The 16212-nt window shown below is 44.7% G+C and overlaps 1 protein-coding gene across 13 annotated transcripts in view; it reads right to left on the reverse strand.

The window, feature by feature from the left end:
- The window catches only part of GLDN (gliomedin), a 293878-nt gene that overhangs the window by 87573 nt on the left and 190093 nt on the right, over positions 1 to 16212 (reverse strand). For 2 of the 13 annotated variants that reach the window (XM_072962434.1, XM_072962430.1), the window contains exons 1-2: positions 10393 to 11012; positions 6485 to 6560 (exon numbers count right to left, since the gene is read on the reverse strand). The exons of 3 other annotated variants lie outside the window; for them this stretch is intronic. The gene's annotated coding sequence lies outside the window, so the exon portion shown is untranslated. Of the gene's footprint in view, positions 1 to 6484; positions 6561 to 8272; positions 8730 to 9022; positions 10173 to 10392; positions 11013 to 12258; positions 12326 to 16212 lie in introns of those variants that run through there. 8 more of the 13 variants (XM_072962435.1, XM_072962431.1, XM_072962433.1 and 5 more) reach the window with 5 other exon arrangements.

Here is a 16212-nt window from a genome sequence, read left to right on the forward strand (position 1 = left end):
ATGTATCCCAAGGCCACTTGTGTTGGAACCTCAAGGGGTCTATGGACCACTAGACATCTCAGCATGACCAAAACCTGAGATCCCAGCTTCCACCAGGAAAAAGACAAAAGGTCCTCCTTCCCCCAAAGGATTGCTTATGCTTGTAGGTCTTTTGCAGTGACTCAGGTCCCTATGATGAGAGCTGTTGTCCCAGGGTGTTGCTTCACTAGTTCTAGGCCCCTGCAGAACCCCGCCTGGCCACCTGCATTGTGAGTGAGGCCTGTGGACCTATTAGTAAGACTTCTTGAGCCCCAAACTGTGGTAGACACAGCTGCAAAAATTGGGTGTGTGGAGTAGCCTCTCCGGCCCTGGGGTGGGGGGGCAAGTCTCCTTCCAGGAGCCATGTGCTGTCTGAGCACTCTGCCCCCACTTCTGGGTACTGGTCCCAGCTGATGGCACCCTGGTCCCACCTTCTTTGGCTCAAGACCCACTGGTGTTCCTACGTTGGTCTCCAGTCTCTGACACTGGCTTTGATTTAAGGGCTGCTGCAATCTTCCCAGGGACCCCTTTTTAGGGGAATTGGGCTCTGACATCAACCTCTAAGGTAAATAATTATAACCCCTAAATGATCAGTAGCACCAGTTAAGGATCCACAGTGCACTGGAGCTATGCTGGGTTCTTTACACCATCATTTCTAATGTTCACAACCCTCTCGCAAAGCATGTTATTCCATTTTACCAATGAAGAAACTGAGGAAGATTAAATGACTATCCAAGACCACCAAGCCAAACTGTCCACTGTTCTACACATCCTCTATGTGAGTCAGGGAGATAATAATGATTTCAGCAGGCATCGTGCTAGGCACTTTGCAGATGTTACATTTTATCTTCACAAAGAGGATACTACCTCAAAAATAGGGAATTACCATTCCCTTTTTACAAATGAGAACACTGAGACTCAGAGAGATTAAGTACTTGTCCCAAGGTCACAGAGTCAGGAAGTGGCAGAGGTGGGACCCAGACCTAAGTCAGTCTGACAGCAAAGCCTCCTCTCTCCACCTTTCTAGGTGCCTAAGCCAGGTGAGGGTCAAACCTCCTTTCCCAAATCAAGGCTCCAATGCCCAGGCAGGAAAGCGCAGTGATTCAGGGAAATAGTCACAGTGCAATCACGTGTCCCTGTCCTTTCCAAAGTTACTCTTGTGTAAGCCTTTAGCAGTTTTTATAGAGGAAAGAACTAGGTCCAGAGATGAGCGAGGGCTTTACATGGCACCATCCTACCCCTCTATTTTCACAGTCTTTTCTGCCCACTTCATGCCACATGGACATGGTTCCTGGGGTTTGGGCCCACGGCCCCAGCTTATGTGATGCCTACACTCTGTTCCCTTTACCCTCCAGATTCCTGTTCCAAGGCCAAGACTACTCAGCTTTGATTCAGGTTGAATGAGTCATTAAGGGTAAAACAAAGAAGAGAATGCCTATTCCTTTGCCAGATGAAATGAACCCACCCACCTTTTGACTTCTTTTTGTTCTGAAATGATGACAGTATGCAATGACTCAGAATTATCACACTCAAAGAGACTACTTTGTATTTTTCTTGAAAATGAAGGGACAGTGTGTGAATAAATGAGCTGAAAATGGCTCTTGCAGGGAGGAAAAGATGACCTGTGGGCACATCAATGCAGTGTGGAGGCTGAATGAATGTTCAGGCATGGGAGGGGACAGTAATTCCCTGATGGAGAGGAGAGCAGAGTGGAAGCAGACATGGGGGCCATGCAGCAAAGCGCTTCAAGGTCTCTCAGTGGTAAAACCTGAAGAAACCACCACCAATCCCCAAGCCTACTTGACTTGAGGGCGAGCACGTTCACAGGTAGCTGGAGGGAGGGGAGGGAAGACATTTTCAAAAGAGTCATCAAATGGAGGGTGTGGGGATAGAGAACTTTCTGTGTCTGAGACCAGAGAGCCTCCCCAGCCAAGCAGCCTGGCTAGGGGCAGATGAGGGAATGGGAAAGGGACAGAGCGTCTCGGAGCCAACTCACAACACTGTGTTCCTCTTGGGAGGAATGAGCTGAGAGGATCTAATCTACTACAGCCTGCCCTCCTAAAGTGGGGTAAACTGGCCCTGTGCCCAGTAGCTGTAGCTCACAGCTTGGCTTTGGCATTGCCCAGGGCCTCTGGTTCTTGGTGGTGGGAAAAGAGGACGGAATTGGATGCCAGAACAGTTGGTGCTTTCTCCAGTTCAGTGCTGGATGGTCTGGGGTAAAATCTCAACCTCTCTCAGACTTTTCTCTGAGCAAACAGGAGGTGATTGCTCCCACCTCCCTCAGAGGATGGTGGTTGGGAGGATGAAACAAGAACTGCTCTGTTAACTGTAAGATGCTATACAAATGGTAGTTATTGTGTTTACAGACATAGGGGAATTCATGCCTTCCAACAGACTTGACATAACACTAGGAATGTCAGGCAATGGGGGCATTCCATTCCATTCTTTAGCATCTGAAAAATATGATGAAACTGGAAATACATTTATTGGGAGTGAAAGTTTTCTGCAGAGCTTCCTTTCTTTTGCAATGAATCCCAGGTTTCCCTTAGCGCTTGAAGAGCTCTGTAGGAAACTGCTGGGGAAAGCTGACCTCCATTCTGGTTGCTATGAGACTCCATTTTTGGTTCTGTTCTGTGAGCTTCCCCATTTCAGTCACTTGCACCATTACAAAAGGTGACGAGACTCTTGGCAGGAAAATGGTCTCTTGTTTCATAGCATTAGGCTTTAATAAATGTTGTAATTTTTAAATAGAAAAACTATACTTAGGAATGGATAATGGGTGATATCTTAGAGCTGGAAGGCAAGTTAGAAGACCATGCAGATCAACCCTGAGATTCTCCAGATGAAGAACTGAGGCCTAGGCAGGGGAATAGTTTTCCCTGGGTCTCACACTTGGCTCAGTGAGCCAGGATTAATCTCCAGGTGTCTGACTCATGTTCATGTGCTCCTCCCTCACCCAAGGGTCAGAAACAGATGTCTTCAGGGTCCAGGCAGGTGAGGAGGAGGCCATTGCTGGGTAAGATGAGAGGAAGGAGTGGGATATTCAGTTCAGTTTTCTTTGAGTTCATTCTGTTTGGTATTTACAGAGTCTACTACTTGAGTCCAGAAATTTTTGTTTTTCACCAAATTTGGGAAATCTTTAGCTATTAGCTTTTCCAATTTTTTTGTACCCATCTTTTTCTCTTCTCCAATGACATGAATGTCAGACCATCTGACATCATTCCCACATTATTCTTAGGCTCTATTCATTATTTTTCAAACATTGTCCCTCTGTTCTTCAGATTGGATAATTTCTATTAATCTTTCAGTCTACTGACCCTTCTGTCATTTGCATTCTGCTATTAAGCCCATTTGGTGAATTTTTTATTTCAGATATTGTATGTCTCAATTCTAAAATTTCCATTTGGCTCTCTTTTTTTTTAAAGTAGTTTTTTTGTTTCTTTACTGAGTTCTATCTTTCCATTCATTTCAAGATTGTTTACCTTTACATAATGAAGGATGGTTGTAATAGCTGCTTCAAAAATCTTTTTTTCCAGCAGATCCAACATTGACTTGTCTTTTCCCTTGATAATTGGTCAGATTTTTCTGCTTCTTATCATGTTAGGTAATTTTAGATTATAACCTGGACATTTGGTATGGTATGTTATGAGACTCGGTCCTGCTGAAATCAGAGCCTGTTGATTTTTTGTTTTGTTTTAGCGTGCAAACAAACCAGTGAAGTTCAGACTGCAAGTTCTGTCTCACCTTCTGCAGGTAGTATTTTCACCGTCAGTTCAGCTTTCAAAGTCTTTGCTGTGCTGTGTGGGTATGTTTGTGCCATGTATACCTTGTAGGTAAGCCCAGGACTTGTGTTAATTCATACATGGAATCCCATTTTCCCACTCTTTTGTGTGCAAGAATTCCTTCACGTTCTTTAGCTCCCAGGGGCCCCTTTTCTTGGTCTTCTGCCTAGAAAGATGGGGATCTTTCTCATAGTTGTAGCCACTGATGATGTCACAGTTTTATGCCACTGGTCCTTCCCTCAGGACCTGACAAGAGGTTTTTTAAAAAAAAGAGGATTACCCTCGTAGTTTTTACATAACAGGGTTATGTGTGAACTTTTCTGAGTTCTTCTATCCAGAGGTACAGGTTTTCTCTCAGGGATTTTAGGCACCTGAGCTGCTAGCATGGTGGTGGCAGTGCAGTTTTAGGGATGCATCTAGCCTTGAGGATGAGATAAGAGAAAAAAAGAACAGGATTTTCTCCACATTCTCTTGGCTCGCAGGGTCTCCTTTTCCAGGTCATTTGGCCAGAAAAATGGGCTGTTTTTTTGGAGTTGTTGCTGTCTATGATTGCTATACAGTTTCATGACTCTGTACAGAAGTCATGGACAGGTCACAACCGGGATAAAAATTCCAGGAAATTTGCTGCTACCATATTGATCATACTTCATGTTTTGATTTCTCTCCCCAGTCTTCCTCCTTTTATTTACTTTACAGAGTCCTCAGTTAATTGCTTTTGTTTTGTTTTATTTTGTTTTTTGTTCAGAGTGTTTAGTTGTAATCCGTGGGAGAGACAGAATGCAATATACCTCCTCCATTTGGTTGGAACCAGAAGTCCAGCAACACACTTGGAATCCTTTTCTTTTGGTTGGTGCTCCCCTGAGTCTTACTAGCAGGAGTCCACTGATAGAACATGTATCCGGGAATCTTATATTCCCTGGTCTGGTGTTACCAGGTCCCAGAACTCTATATGACTCCAAGTTTGCTGCCTTATTTGCATAGATCTTTGATATAAATGTTCACTCAGCAACAATATATCGCATGCCCCTATGTGCTTTATCCTGGGGATACAAAAATGGCTAAAACATGGTCCCTGTCCTCAAGGAGCTCACAGTGCATTACAATAACAGGAATTTGGACTAGAAATTTAGGAAAGACCCAAGCTTGAAATCTTTCTCATGGTGTCCTGTGCACACCAAACCACAACACATTGCCAGAGAGCATTTCCCAGCCTTGTTCTGAGGCTTTGCCTTTCTAGAAAACATCTTTAATTGCCTCTCTCCTCTGAGGGGGAAACAACCACAAAACACTTCTACCAAACAGTATAAAAAGTACTACTTTTAATTTTGTGAACTCTACAACATGCCAAGATTATTCTGAATAACAATCTTTTTGCCTACTATAGATAGTCATAGAGAACATCGTCTGGTTTGGGGTTAACCAGAACTCAGAAGGGAAATGAAGACATTTAAAAGCTTCCAGAGTAGCACCTGAAATGGAAAAGGGATAGAATCTGATATTAAAAAAATAAGAGTAGGAGAATCTGAGGCCATCTGCCAAGGAGATAAATCTTCATAAGGAAGGTGAACTATCTCCCTCAGTTGACCTCGGCTACCATTTCTCTTTGAAAGCACTTACCATCTCTTTCTACAACAAAGAAAGGCCAGAATGTTGAATCTGGGAAAGGAGATAAAAAGGAGGCAGAAGAATAGGATCGGTCATTTAACTAGCACAAGTAGGTGCCATATATCAGCAAGGCTGTGCTGTGCATCAATTATCTTGCCATCCTCACCACAATCCAGCAAGCCTTTGTGATAAGCTTTGTGACTCCTAGATGGTAGACAAGGAGACTAAGACTTAGTGGGTGACATGATTTTCTCGAAGTCTGAACAGCAAAACATGCTCTAAAACCAGGTCTCCTGAGTGTGGGTTCTCTTTTCTCCACTGCACCAGCATCTAAGATTTTGGGTTATGAATATGTTACCATTTCACACTTAGTAGTCTGACAAGTGGATCATTCTGAGGAGAATTTTGGGGAAAAGAGACCCTGCTCCTGACAGTGGGATCTGGGGGCTCACAAGAGAGGAAGAAGCCCACTAGGAAGCCAGAGCCCAGGCTCTCAGACCTAGATCTCCTTGGAGCATAATTCAAGCAAGTGTTAATCCCCCCATCTTAAAAAAAAATTCAGAAACTGACCCTAAGACAAAGGAAGAAAAGCTAAGGAAATGGAGGGATCATTTTCTAAGACACTTTCCTCTGACCAGAAGGGTGATTTGAGGATAGAGGACTGATGGCTTGGTGGGGACCAGAAGCAGCAGAGTAGCGGGGTCACTCCTCCCCTCCAAGTTCCCCCCAAGCCTCAGTGCTGGCCCTGGCTCATAGGGGAGCTGGGAGTTTGAGGTGGAAGGCTTCCCTCCTTCCTAAGTGGTCAGTGAAGGACAGCTTCTCCTCTTGCTCCAGGAGGGTTGGGGGAACTTGCATGTTTCATTTCAGACCAGACAGGGATTCTCCTTGTCAGTCTCCCTTCTGGCTCCTTTTCTCTCACCATCTCATGCCCTCTTCCTAATTTAATAGGAAGGAGCAAGGAAGTGACCATTGACTGAGCCCCAGCTGTACTAGGCACCAGGCTAAGCACTTCACATTCTGCTAGTTTCTAGCAGAGGACCTGGTATACTGTAGGAACTCAACAGATAATTAGCTCTTACTCTGAGTGTCTCCATCTTCTTCATTTCACTGGAATCCAGGTACAAGGCAGTGGGTAACTGCACAGTTTGATGATTGCTGAAGAGTGGAGGCAGCAATGATGTCAAATGGCAGGGGTGAAAATGAGACTAGCATTAAGGCTAATTACACATATTTCTCAAGGAGGAAACTGAAGCAACCCAGAATCTGGCAGCTTAGCAGGGAGCCAAGCAAGAAGATATGTGGAAGCCTGTGGAACCTTAGGGCTTGAGCAGTGTTTCTTTGCATCAATTTGCACCCACAGAGCATCTTTAAAAGTTGGCTCACACTTGCCCCAGAGCAAGCAGCCATTCACACCATTACAATGCTCTGTTCCAGATGTGACTAATTTTTAAGCTCTGAAGTTCTCAATTAGTCATGAGCTAACTCTGTAAAAATGTTACAGTGAGCCCACATATGATTATATTTCTCTGCAAAGAGAAAGGAAGGTTGCCTGAGACCACTTGTCCCCACCAAACAGACAGGGTCCCAGCCAAAACGTTTGAAGGCTTGTGACGTCAATAGATTCCCTAGAGAGGCACCACATCCTTTTGATTATTTTGTGTATTATATTTTGAATGCCATCTCCTCCTCTCCTTACCTCTGCCTTGGCTGGGTCCTCATCACTTTCACCATAAAATCCCAATAGGTTCCCTACCATCAATCCAGACAAACACAACCAACCATGGATCTTCATAAAACATTTGCTTTTGCTAGGTCCAAAAGACCTTAATGGCTTTCCACTGCGTATAGGAAAGATCTAGACTCAGTAATCAAAACCTTCCACAGCTGCTTGCTTTTCCAAATATCTCTACTTCCTGCTGTGAATTCCCCCTTCGACACAACTAGTTTATTTATTGTTACACAAATATGCCTAGATCCCTCCAACCTTCCCACATTTTTCCTGCCCCATACCAGCCCTCCCCTTTTCAGTCCCCATCACTGATGAGAGATTGCCCTTCCTTCAAAGATAGGCTCAAGGCTGGTCACCTGGTCTCTAGGCAATTTCCTCTCCTCTGCAATTACACCTTTGTCTGGACTCCTCACACCACATACAATCATCCTGTATTGTTATGCCTGTAATTTGTTTCCAGGTGTGAAGGTGACAGCAGCACTGTGCCATACTTTTCTCACAAAATGGGCACTTAAAATTCTATTGCACAATCTACTAGAACTTTGAAATTTCATATGAAGATAACTTTTTAACTAAAAATGTTTTATTGTTCTTATAGGAGACTTAGGACCCTTGAGATGGTAGACGAAAAAGAGATGGAGGGTTGTCTTTTTAAAGCTATTTATCCTTCCTGTGCATATTATATAACCTTTAATTATTTCCAATATAAAGGAAATAGTCCCTCTGAAACCTTTAAAATGATTCAAACATTGAAGTGATTCACCAGCTCAAAAGAAACTGGTGTGACCCTTTCCAAATTTTTTTAAAATGAAGAAGAAAGAAAAACCAAATACTGGCTCTTCTGGAAAAATAAACTGGCTGTGCTTTTATTTTTTCAACATTCTGAAAGAACTGAAAATTCACCACAAAATGGGAGAGCTTGTTTTTGTGCCTTTGGTAGCAAGTAAACAACATGAAAGAAAGTTCTAGGAAACTAACTAAATTTCAGGGAATAAGCTTTCCGAGTTTTATGGGACCAAAGTGAAGTATTTGCCTTTGACTGAAACCCAGGGTGTAGATCTCACCTCTGGATTTCCTTCTGTACACCAATCTCTTGTTGGGCAGGAGAACTCACAGACCTGCAGCCAGCACCACTCACCTGAGCTCACATGAATTTAATCCCTACCCTAAGGTGGGAATCCTTAAGAGGAGGGCAAGTCTTCTCTGTTTGATTGCATACTTCAGCATCTCTCACTGAATGACTCTCTTGCTTCCAAGCTTCTCACAGGACCCCAGATCTTACATCCTTCTCCGTCCTCAACATTTGCACCCTCCTTAACCAACTGTATTAGCTTTCTATTCCTATGTAATAAACTACCACGAACTCAGTGGCTTAAAACAACATAAATTTATCTCATGTGACTCTCGAGTCCAGGTATGGGTTAGCTGCGTCCTCTGCTCAGACTGAAATCAATGTGTTGGCTGGGGATGCAGTCTCATCTGAGGCTTAGGGTTCTCTTCCAAGCTCACTGCTTGTTGGCAAATTCAGTTTCAGTTCCTAGAGGCCACCTGCTGTTTCTTGTCTGTGGTCCTCTCTACAACACAGTAGATTGTTTCTGAAAGCCAACAGAAGAGCATCTCTGCTGCTTGAAAACATTCTGACTTCTGGGAAGGCCTGGACTCTCTCAAAGGATTCAGCTGATTAGTTCGGGCCCACCTAGAATGATCTTCCTTGTAATTAACTGAGAGTCTACTGATTAGGGTCATTGATTTCGTTTACAAGATCCCTTCTGTTACATAAATCACAAGAGTGAAATTACATCATATTCATAAGTCCTGCTCATTCTCCAAGGGTGAGGGATTATATGGGCATGTGCACCAAGGGGCTGGAATCTTGGGGACCACCTACCACATCCATCTTCCTCATGTCCTAGGTCCGTGTGCTCAGTCTTGCATTTAACATTTCAGCAGAAAAGGTCCCAGATAACTCTATCATTCCCAGGCCTTTCTCTCCATGTGGCCCCATGGCTTTTCTCTCTGGCTCCTCACACCCCAGCTCCTCTCTCATAGTCCCCTCTCCAGTGTGCCTGGTGAATCAATGCATGTGTCCCCTCCTGTGGCTGAATATGGTTTTGAGCCAATCCTAACCATGTGTTTTCTCTATTAGTCCCTGCTAGCTGAGTTTTTCCTAGTCATATGACATAGATCATGCCCTTATAATTCTACTCTAAGGAATCTTCCAAAATCACATTTTCTTATAACGCATTAAAGAGCTGATATTCATGGGTGATGTTCTATATTGAAAGGAAGAGAAGCAGCCATGTGGGAGGGTAGCAAACTATTTTGAAATGCAATCCTAAAGCTTACCTTGTAGAGTTTATGCTCATAAATCTTTCAAAAAATAAATTTCAGCCTTGAATATTAAGCTGAAAATTTTTTCTTAAAAGAGATACAGATGTATTTTCATGTCACTCAGAACTTCATGGCTTACAGGGATTCTCTTAGAAGACATTCTAAGAGTGATAACTCCAATCATGTCCAATATACTTTTCTTCCTTCAAAACAAAATTAACTATCAAAGTAATATTTGGAAAATGCAAAAAATATAAAGAAAATAAACATTCCTCATAATCTCACTGTCCACTGAAAACCACTGTTAACAAGAGTTGGGTTCAAAAAACATTGGGAGAGAGTTTTATTCATGGAAAGGACTACTGTCTCCCTTTAAGATTTTGCAGCAATTAGCTTAGTGATAGTGGGTGGAGGAGAGGCACAAATCACGTCAAGGTGATTTTATTTGACAAGATTTACTGCCTGGCTGGCAGTTAAAGGGAGATGAACAGGGAGAAAGCAATGGTTTCTACAATACCCCTGAGACAAGGGATGCATTTGTGCAAATCCAGCACCAGGGAGAGGGCCAAGTGGGAACTTCAACTCAACATTGATTGAGCCCTCAGTATATCTCCCAAACCCAGAAAAATAATAAAGATGTTAATTTCTGAAATTACTAACTAAAGACAATGTCAATATTTATTTTAAACAAGGCTGCCTTTAAGAGCACACTTCAGGTTTCTAATGACCTCCTTCTCTAGCTTATATTTTCTTCCCTGGCCTTATATTTCCAGACTTTGCTGCTGCAGTTGGTGAGCTTAGAAGGGCTGGAAGCTCTGCTCCTCCACTATATCGTCACACTCCCCAAACTCTTCCATTTGGACACCCCACTGCATCCTGCATCTGCCCTTTCCCTCACATCTGCTGCTTTGCAAGATCCATTCTCACCTGTGACCTTAGGCTTCACCTCTCCATTCTCAGCCTGGGACCTTCAGAGGACATGTCTTCTTACTAACCCACCAGCGCCCAAAACCGCAATTCAAAGTTGAATTCATCATCATGTCTCCCTTCAACGTGGCTCCTCTTTCCCCTCCTACTGCCTCCTGCCATCTAACCAACTCCCCTTGTCAGTCTTCTAGAAGGGCCCTCTCTCTAGTCATTGGCCATTCTCTGTGCACACAAAATCTGGTTTCCACCACCAGGTAGGCAGATGCTTTAAAAAGTCTTTCTTTCAGAAACTCTGCCTAACAAAATCTATCTACATGTCCTACTTAGCACCTCCAAGCACTCATGTGTTTAGGGTGGGCTCTGTGTGTTTTTACGTTTGTGTTGTTTATGTTTTTGATTTATTAGTGACAATAATAAGAATGGTTACTATTTAGTTAAGGGCTACTATTGCCAGGACATGTATCTTTTTAAAGGGGGCACAGGCAGAAAGAGAAGGAAAGTAGCTCAGAATACTAAGGGGCTATATGATTGAAGGGGTGTCAAGAAACAGCCCTCTCAACCCCCTCAATTCCTCTCTCCCCAGCCTGTCATACTTAAATCCTCTAACATGAGTACATGTCATTGGGGAGTGAAGGCCTGCACCCTTACCTTCTTCACCCCTCCCTGTACCTCCCTCCCCCACCCCAATTCAGTGCAAAGACTTCTGGGAGCAGCAACATTCTAAGCTGTTAACAGCTGAAGCCTTCCCAGTGGATTCTATCCTGCATGACAGTTGGCTAAAGACAGTGAAAGAGAGCGGTCCTTTAGCAATGGGTTGGGAGTGAGAAGGGGAAGAAAGGGGATTGACTAGCCCTAGGAAGAGGTAGACTCCAGGCCTAAGTTTCTCCCAGCCTACTGGCAAAGCACACTGGGCCATGGTTCGAGCCTCACTCCTTCCTTAGCCCTTTCTGCATGCCTGGGAGGGGTTTACCGAGTTCAGCCCTGCAGGGGACCCAGAGATGAATCAGACATGGATCTTGCCCTCAAGGAGCTGGCTGTCCAATGGTAGAAAGTCCCAAGTACCATAGCAAAGGCAATTCCAAGGGTCATGGGGATTTAGAAGAGAGAAAGATGCAGGCTGGATATCCAGGAAGGCCTACCAGAGGAGGTCGCATTTGAGCTGGACCTAGGAGGATGAGAGGGAACTTTCCACAGGCAGAGATTGGAGGTGGTGCTAGTTAAGGGGACGGATACCTTCAGTCCAAGACTGGGACCTGTAGAGGGGATACAGCTGGAGAAAGGAGAGAAAGAGGCCAAGGAGACTCTGGGCATATTCTCTAGTAAGAGGAAACCAAGGATGACTTTTGGCCTGCTTTAACATTTTGTTCAATATTACCCAGATGAAAATAGGCTATTTTTTATAGAGAGTAATGATTAAAAGTTGAGAACTCAGGGTTGGAATGACAAATGCCCTCTAAGGGTGGTTAGGCTGACACTTAACCCCATTATTCTATGAGTCTGTGATTTGGAAGGGGAGACAGTGATGCACTTTTGGTCCTACGCAAGGTCGCTCCACCAATGATTGCCCTCAAGTGAGCAATAATGCTTCACAGTGGAAAGGGAGATGGGACCCCAAAGAGTGAATATGCTCAGGACTGTGCACTTGAATTTGTGAGAGTGTCAGGTCCATGTTTAGTTCATGTCTGCCAGCAGACAAAGTATGGGCACATGTTTTGAAGAGTCTGTAGGCAGACAGACATGAGGAAGAAGAGGACTGGAGCTGAACATGGGGTGGGGAGGAGAAGGAAATGATTTGCTTGATGTGAACAAAAGAAATGGTCAAGAAGAGGCAACAGGATAATACAAAGACAAAAGTAGGGGACATACTTAAGAAGTTTACACTTTAAATATTGAATCCAGTTCTCCATTTCCCCTTTGTTGCTGTTTCGGAATTGTAGCTCAACCATTTCGTGGAGATTGTAGAAAGGATCTTATGAAAATTTTTCTCTGGCAAAGAAATCATTACCCAAATCTTACACTTAAAAATATTTGTATGACTTTCAAGAATAATTTTTGCTTAATCTTTGGTGGCATCACACCCTTTGGACTTCTGTTTTTAAACCCAAACATAACCAGTATTTCCCCAGGATTCTAGTCATTCCTGATGGGCTGAATTTAGCCAGCAGTAACGCTAGCCTTGGAAAGACACAGTAACCCAATGATTCTTTATGGAAAAAAAACTCGCAGATAAATCGGGTCTAGTCAATCAAAGGATGAAGGGCAGAAGACAGGCCTGAGAGAGCAGTAGCATGTCTTGGATGGCCAGAAGGAAGAAAGGAAGGAAGGAAGGAAGGAAGGCAGGCAGGCAAGCAGGCATGGTCAGTCAGCAGAGTAGGTCAGCAGGCAGGCCTCTGGCCCTGACCCTGAGAATCCTCAGAGTGGGAAAGGGACATTCATTCTCTGCTTGACCTTTTATATCCCTAAGCTCAGCGAGAGGAGCTTTGGCCAAGGTGAATTCTGCCTCTGGTCTACTCAAGACCAGAAAGGCTAAACTGATCTAATTTGGAAAAGAAGCTTTGTGCCCTCGCAGGTGTATGCTCAATGTCTGCCCTTACGGGGCAAGAATTACCATAGAATACTGCAGAGACAGGCAAACCACAAGGGGCAATGTGGCCAAGCGCAGGGTGAGAAACTACCTTTGGGGATTTCCCCACATCAGTATTCTTTCAGCCTCTGAACTCAATCTCAGTCTTTCCAGTGTCTGTCTGCCTTGGAGGTTGCCTCCAAAGTATAGTTTTCCAATGCCTGTTCCAAACCCAAGCAAAGTCCCTCTTTAACCCTTAATGTGACAGCTCCTTTTGGATCTCATTTCTTTTCTGACACCCACCCCTACCTCCCCCTGGTCCGACTGTGTTATCTTCCTTGGGGAGGTGATTTCTTTTCTTAGCTTTCTGTTCACTTCTCTTTGCCTCTTCCCCCTCTTGCTGTTTCTTTGATCACACTTTGTTGGCCTTTAATCCTATTGGTGTCCTATTCAGTTTGTTCCCTACTATTGTTTTCTGTTTCTCGGGGTGATGGTCTTCTTAAAGAGAATGTCCTTCTTATTATATTTTTATTGCACTAACTGATCATTTGATACACTAAAAAGGTGCAGAAGAGGGGTATAATTTGGAGGAAAGGCTGTTCCTTGTAGGGGTGAAAAGCAGCAGGAGCTGGTTCCCAGTGTAGGGCTAGGGCTAGAGGAGGAGCTGGTGGTGGTCCTGCTCGGACTCCGCAGACCTCTGGCACAGGAAGTTCTAGAGCTCCAGGCCTGGCCGGTATGGTGAGAGCAGGCCCTTTACGGTCTTATTCCTCAAACTCTCTGCCTTGACTATTGGCAGGGGAGCAAGGGGTCAGTTTCACTCAATGCTGTCACAAGTGACTCAAACCTCTTTCTGTTGCCCCCTGGAGATGACTTTGAAAAGCACCAAAGTGATTTCTAGAGAGTTTTACCTCTAATTGACAAATTAATAGGCTCCTTGCAATCCTTCTTGTTAGCTGCAGCTTGGGGTAGACATCGAGCACTCAGTAACTTATGTAGAAAAATGTTGGAAGATCCCAAACATTTGTTGGAACGATTCCAGAGAAGCCTTAGACAAGGAGTAAGTTGAGCTGAGATCATGGTGTTGCCTTTTAAAGACTCTTGAGGGGTCACTTCCCCCTCAAAATCCTCTCTCTGCATTTCTGTGAAGAAAAGGGTCTAAAGAGTATTACTTAAACTGGGTTCAGGACTCCTGGTGCCTTAGGGCTCCCAGGGGGCTGGCTGACCAACTGGAGGAGCACATTTGTGGCAGTATGGTCTGTCCTGCCCCATTGGCTGCCTCTCCACTCTCCCTGCTGCTCAGATTGGCTCTGCGTTCTCCTGCCTTCACACAGAGACAGCTGCAGAAATGACGGCCCTCCCAGCTCCATTTCTCTGTCCAGTGAAATCCCCTCTCCCCTGGCTCAGTTCAAAAGTCACCACCTCCATAGAACTTTACATGAGTGTCCTGTTGGAAGTCAACGTTCCCTCCTCTGGGCTCCCGGATCATTTGGTTGGGCACTCCCCTAAACTCTAAAAGCTGAGGAGTATGTTAGTGAAGGTCTTGTCTCTCCCGAGAGGCCATAAACTACAAGTGAAAGGAAGACTGCCGAGCCCCAAAGTCAGGACAAGCCAGAAAGGCAGCACTTGTTGGCCATTACACTCCTACAGAGGGGCTTCTCACTGCTCTCTCTCGGGGTGGGGAGGTGCCCCAAAGGGCTCCTCATGGCCTTGCCCTTCCAAAGGCACAGTCAGGTCTGCAGATGGAGGATGTGAGTAGCTGTGGCAAGGCAACCCTGACCACATGGCCCATCTTTTCCAGGCTCCAGCTGACCTGATCAAAGGCCACATTGGGAACAGCTCTGTCCTAAGAGCCACTAAGAGCTGTGGAGGCGGGAGTAGGGGAGGAAAGACAAACATCAAAATTCTTGTATAATCCTGGATAGCAACTGGCCGACTGGGGGATGAGAATGGGTGACAGAGCCTTTCACTTTTGGGGTCAGCAGCATGTCTGGCTGCAGGGCCAGGTGGCCAGAACATCTGTTAGCTGGGCAGCAGTTCCTGTGAACGAATCAACTTTGTTTTGTTGAGGGTGGGGATGAGTGTGTGTTTATTTGCTCAACAGAAAGCCGTGTAAACCAGGGATCAAAAGGAAGCTCTGGCGATGGCAAGAAGCCCAGGCACCACCAGACAGAAGATAACACCCATAATTGAAAGGAGTCCATGGAGGGCATGGGAGGAGGGATTCTCTGTTTTGGTAGAAGGCCGCTCACCTATGTGTGGAGCTTTCTGAGAAGGATAGATTGAGGGAGCCAGAAATGCCCATGTTGGTTCCAAGAAACCTGCCCAGAGCTGGCAGGTGGGGGCCTGGCTCCCACCACCTCCCTTCCCAGCTCCTGCTAACCGTGTGAGCAAGCTCACATCTGCAGTCAGCTCAGGCCTCATTGTCTACTTTGAAGAAAAGCAGTGATCCATTATCCCAGGGGTGATTCTCTGCCCCAGATCCAGCTTCTCTGCTCACTTCCCCCAGCCCCACTGGCTCTTTCTCAGCAACAGCTAAAGTGGGACAATGAGCATTCGCAGTTGAGCAATTTTTGAGTCAGCCAACTACTAATGCTAAGAGTTCCTGAGAAAGCAAGGATTCGGGGTTTCAGGAGCAAATATTACACAAGATTGATAGGCATGGAAGGGAACATTCTGAATCAGTGTTTGATAAAGGACTCCCTTGAGTTTTGTCATAGAAATGGCAGAGCTGGAAGAGTCCTTAGAAACCATCTATTCCATCTTTCCCCACCCTAGGTAACTGCTTCCCTCCTGCAGATAAGAAAGTAAAGTGGGTGGAAGTTAGAGATGAGATACTTAGTACCAGGAGCTGAGCTGGGGCGAGAAGCCAAGTCTTCCTGATTCCTACACGAATGCTCTTTCCACAAAGAATCTGTTTCTGGGTTCCTTTATGTTAATTTCCATGATACACATGCTCACAATGTATCTCCAGCTAAACTTAACCATATTACCATGCACCATGAAGTGGTTACATCATTACTCAAGGGAAAAAATGGTAGTGAGATGTCAGTCTAACTTGTCAAACTTGCCATTGTGACAGCTAAAATATTAACTGATTACACTTAATTTTTCATGGCATGGGCTCAATAAAACTTTATTCTACAAAATCTAAAAAAGTGAACTAAATAAGCCAAAATATGAAGTAACTTGAATGGCATTTAAGCATAAAGTCTCAGCTTACAGTTAGCGGACAGATGACCTTATTATATCAGCTGGGG

This window comes from Vicugna pacos, chromosome 6 (genome assembly GCF_048564905.1).
Source record: "Vicugna pacos chromosome 6, VicPac4, whole genome shotgun sequence".
Lineage (NCBI taxonomy): Eukaryota > Metazoa > Chordata > Mammalia > Artiodactyla > Camelidae > Vicugna > Vicugna pacos.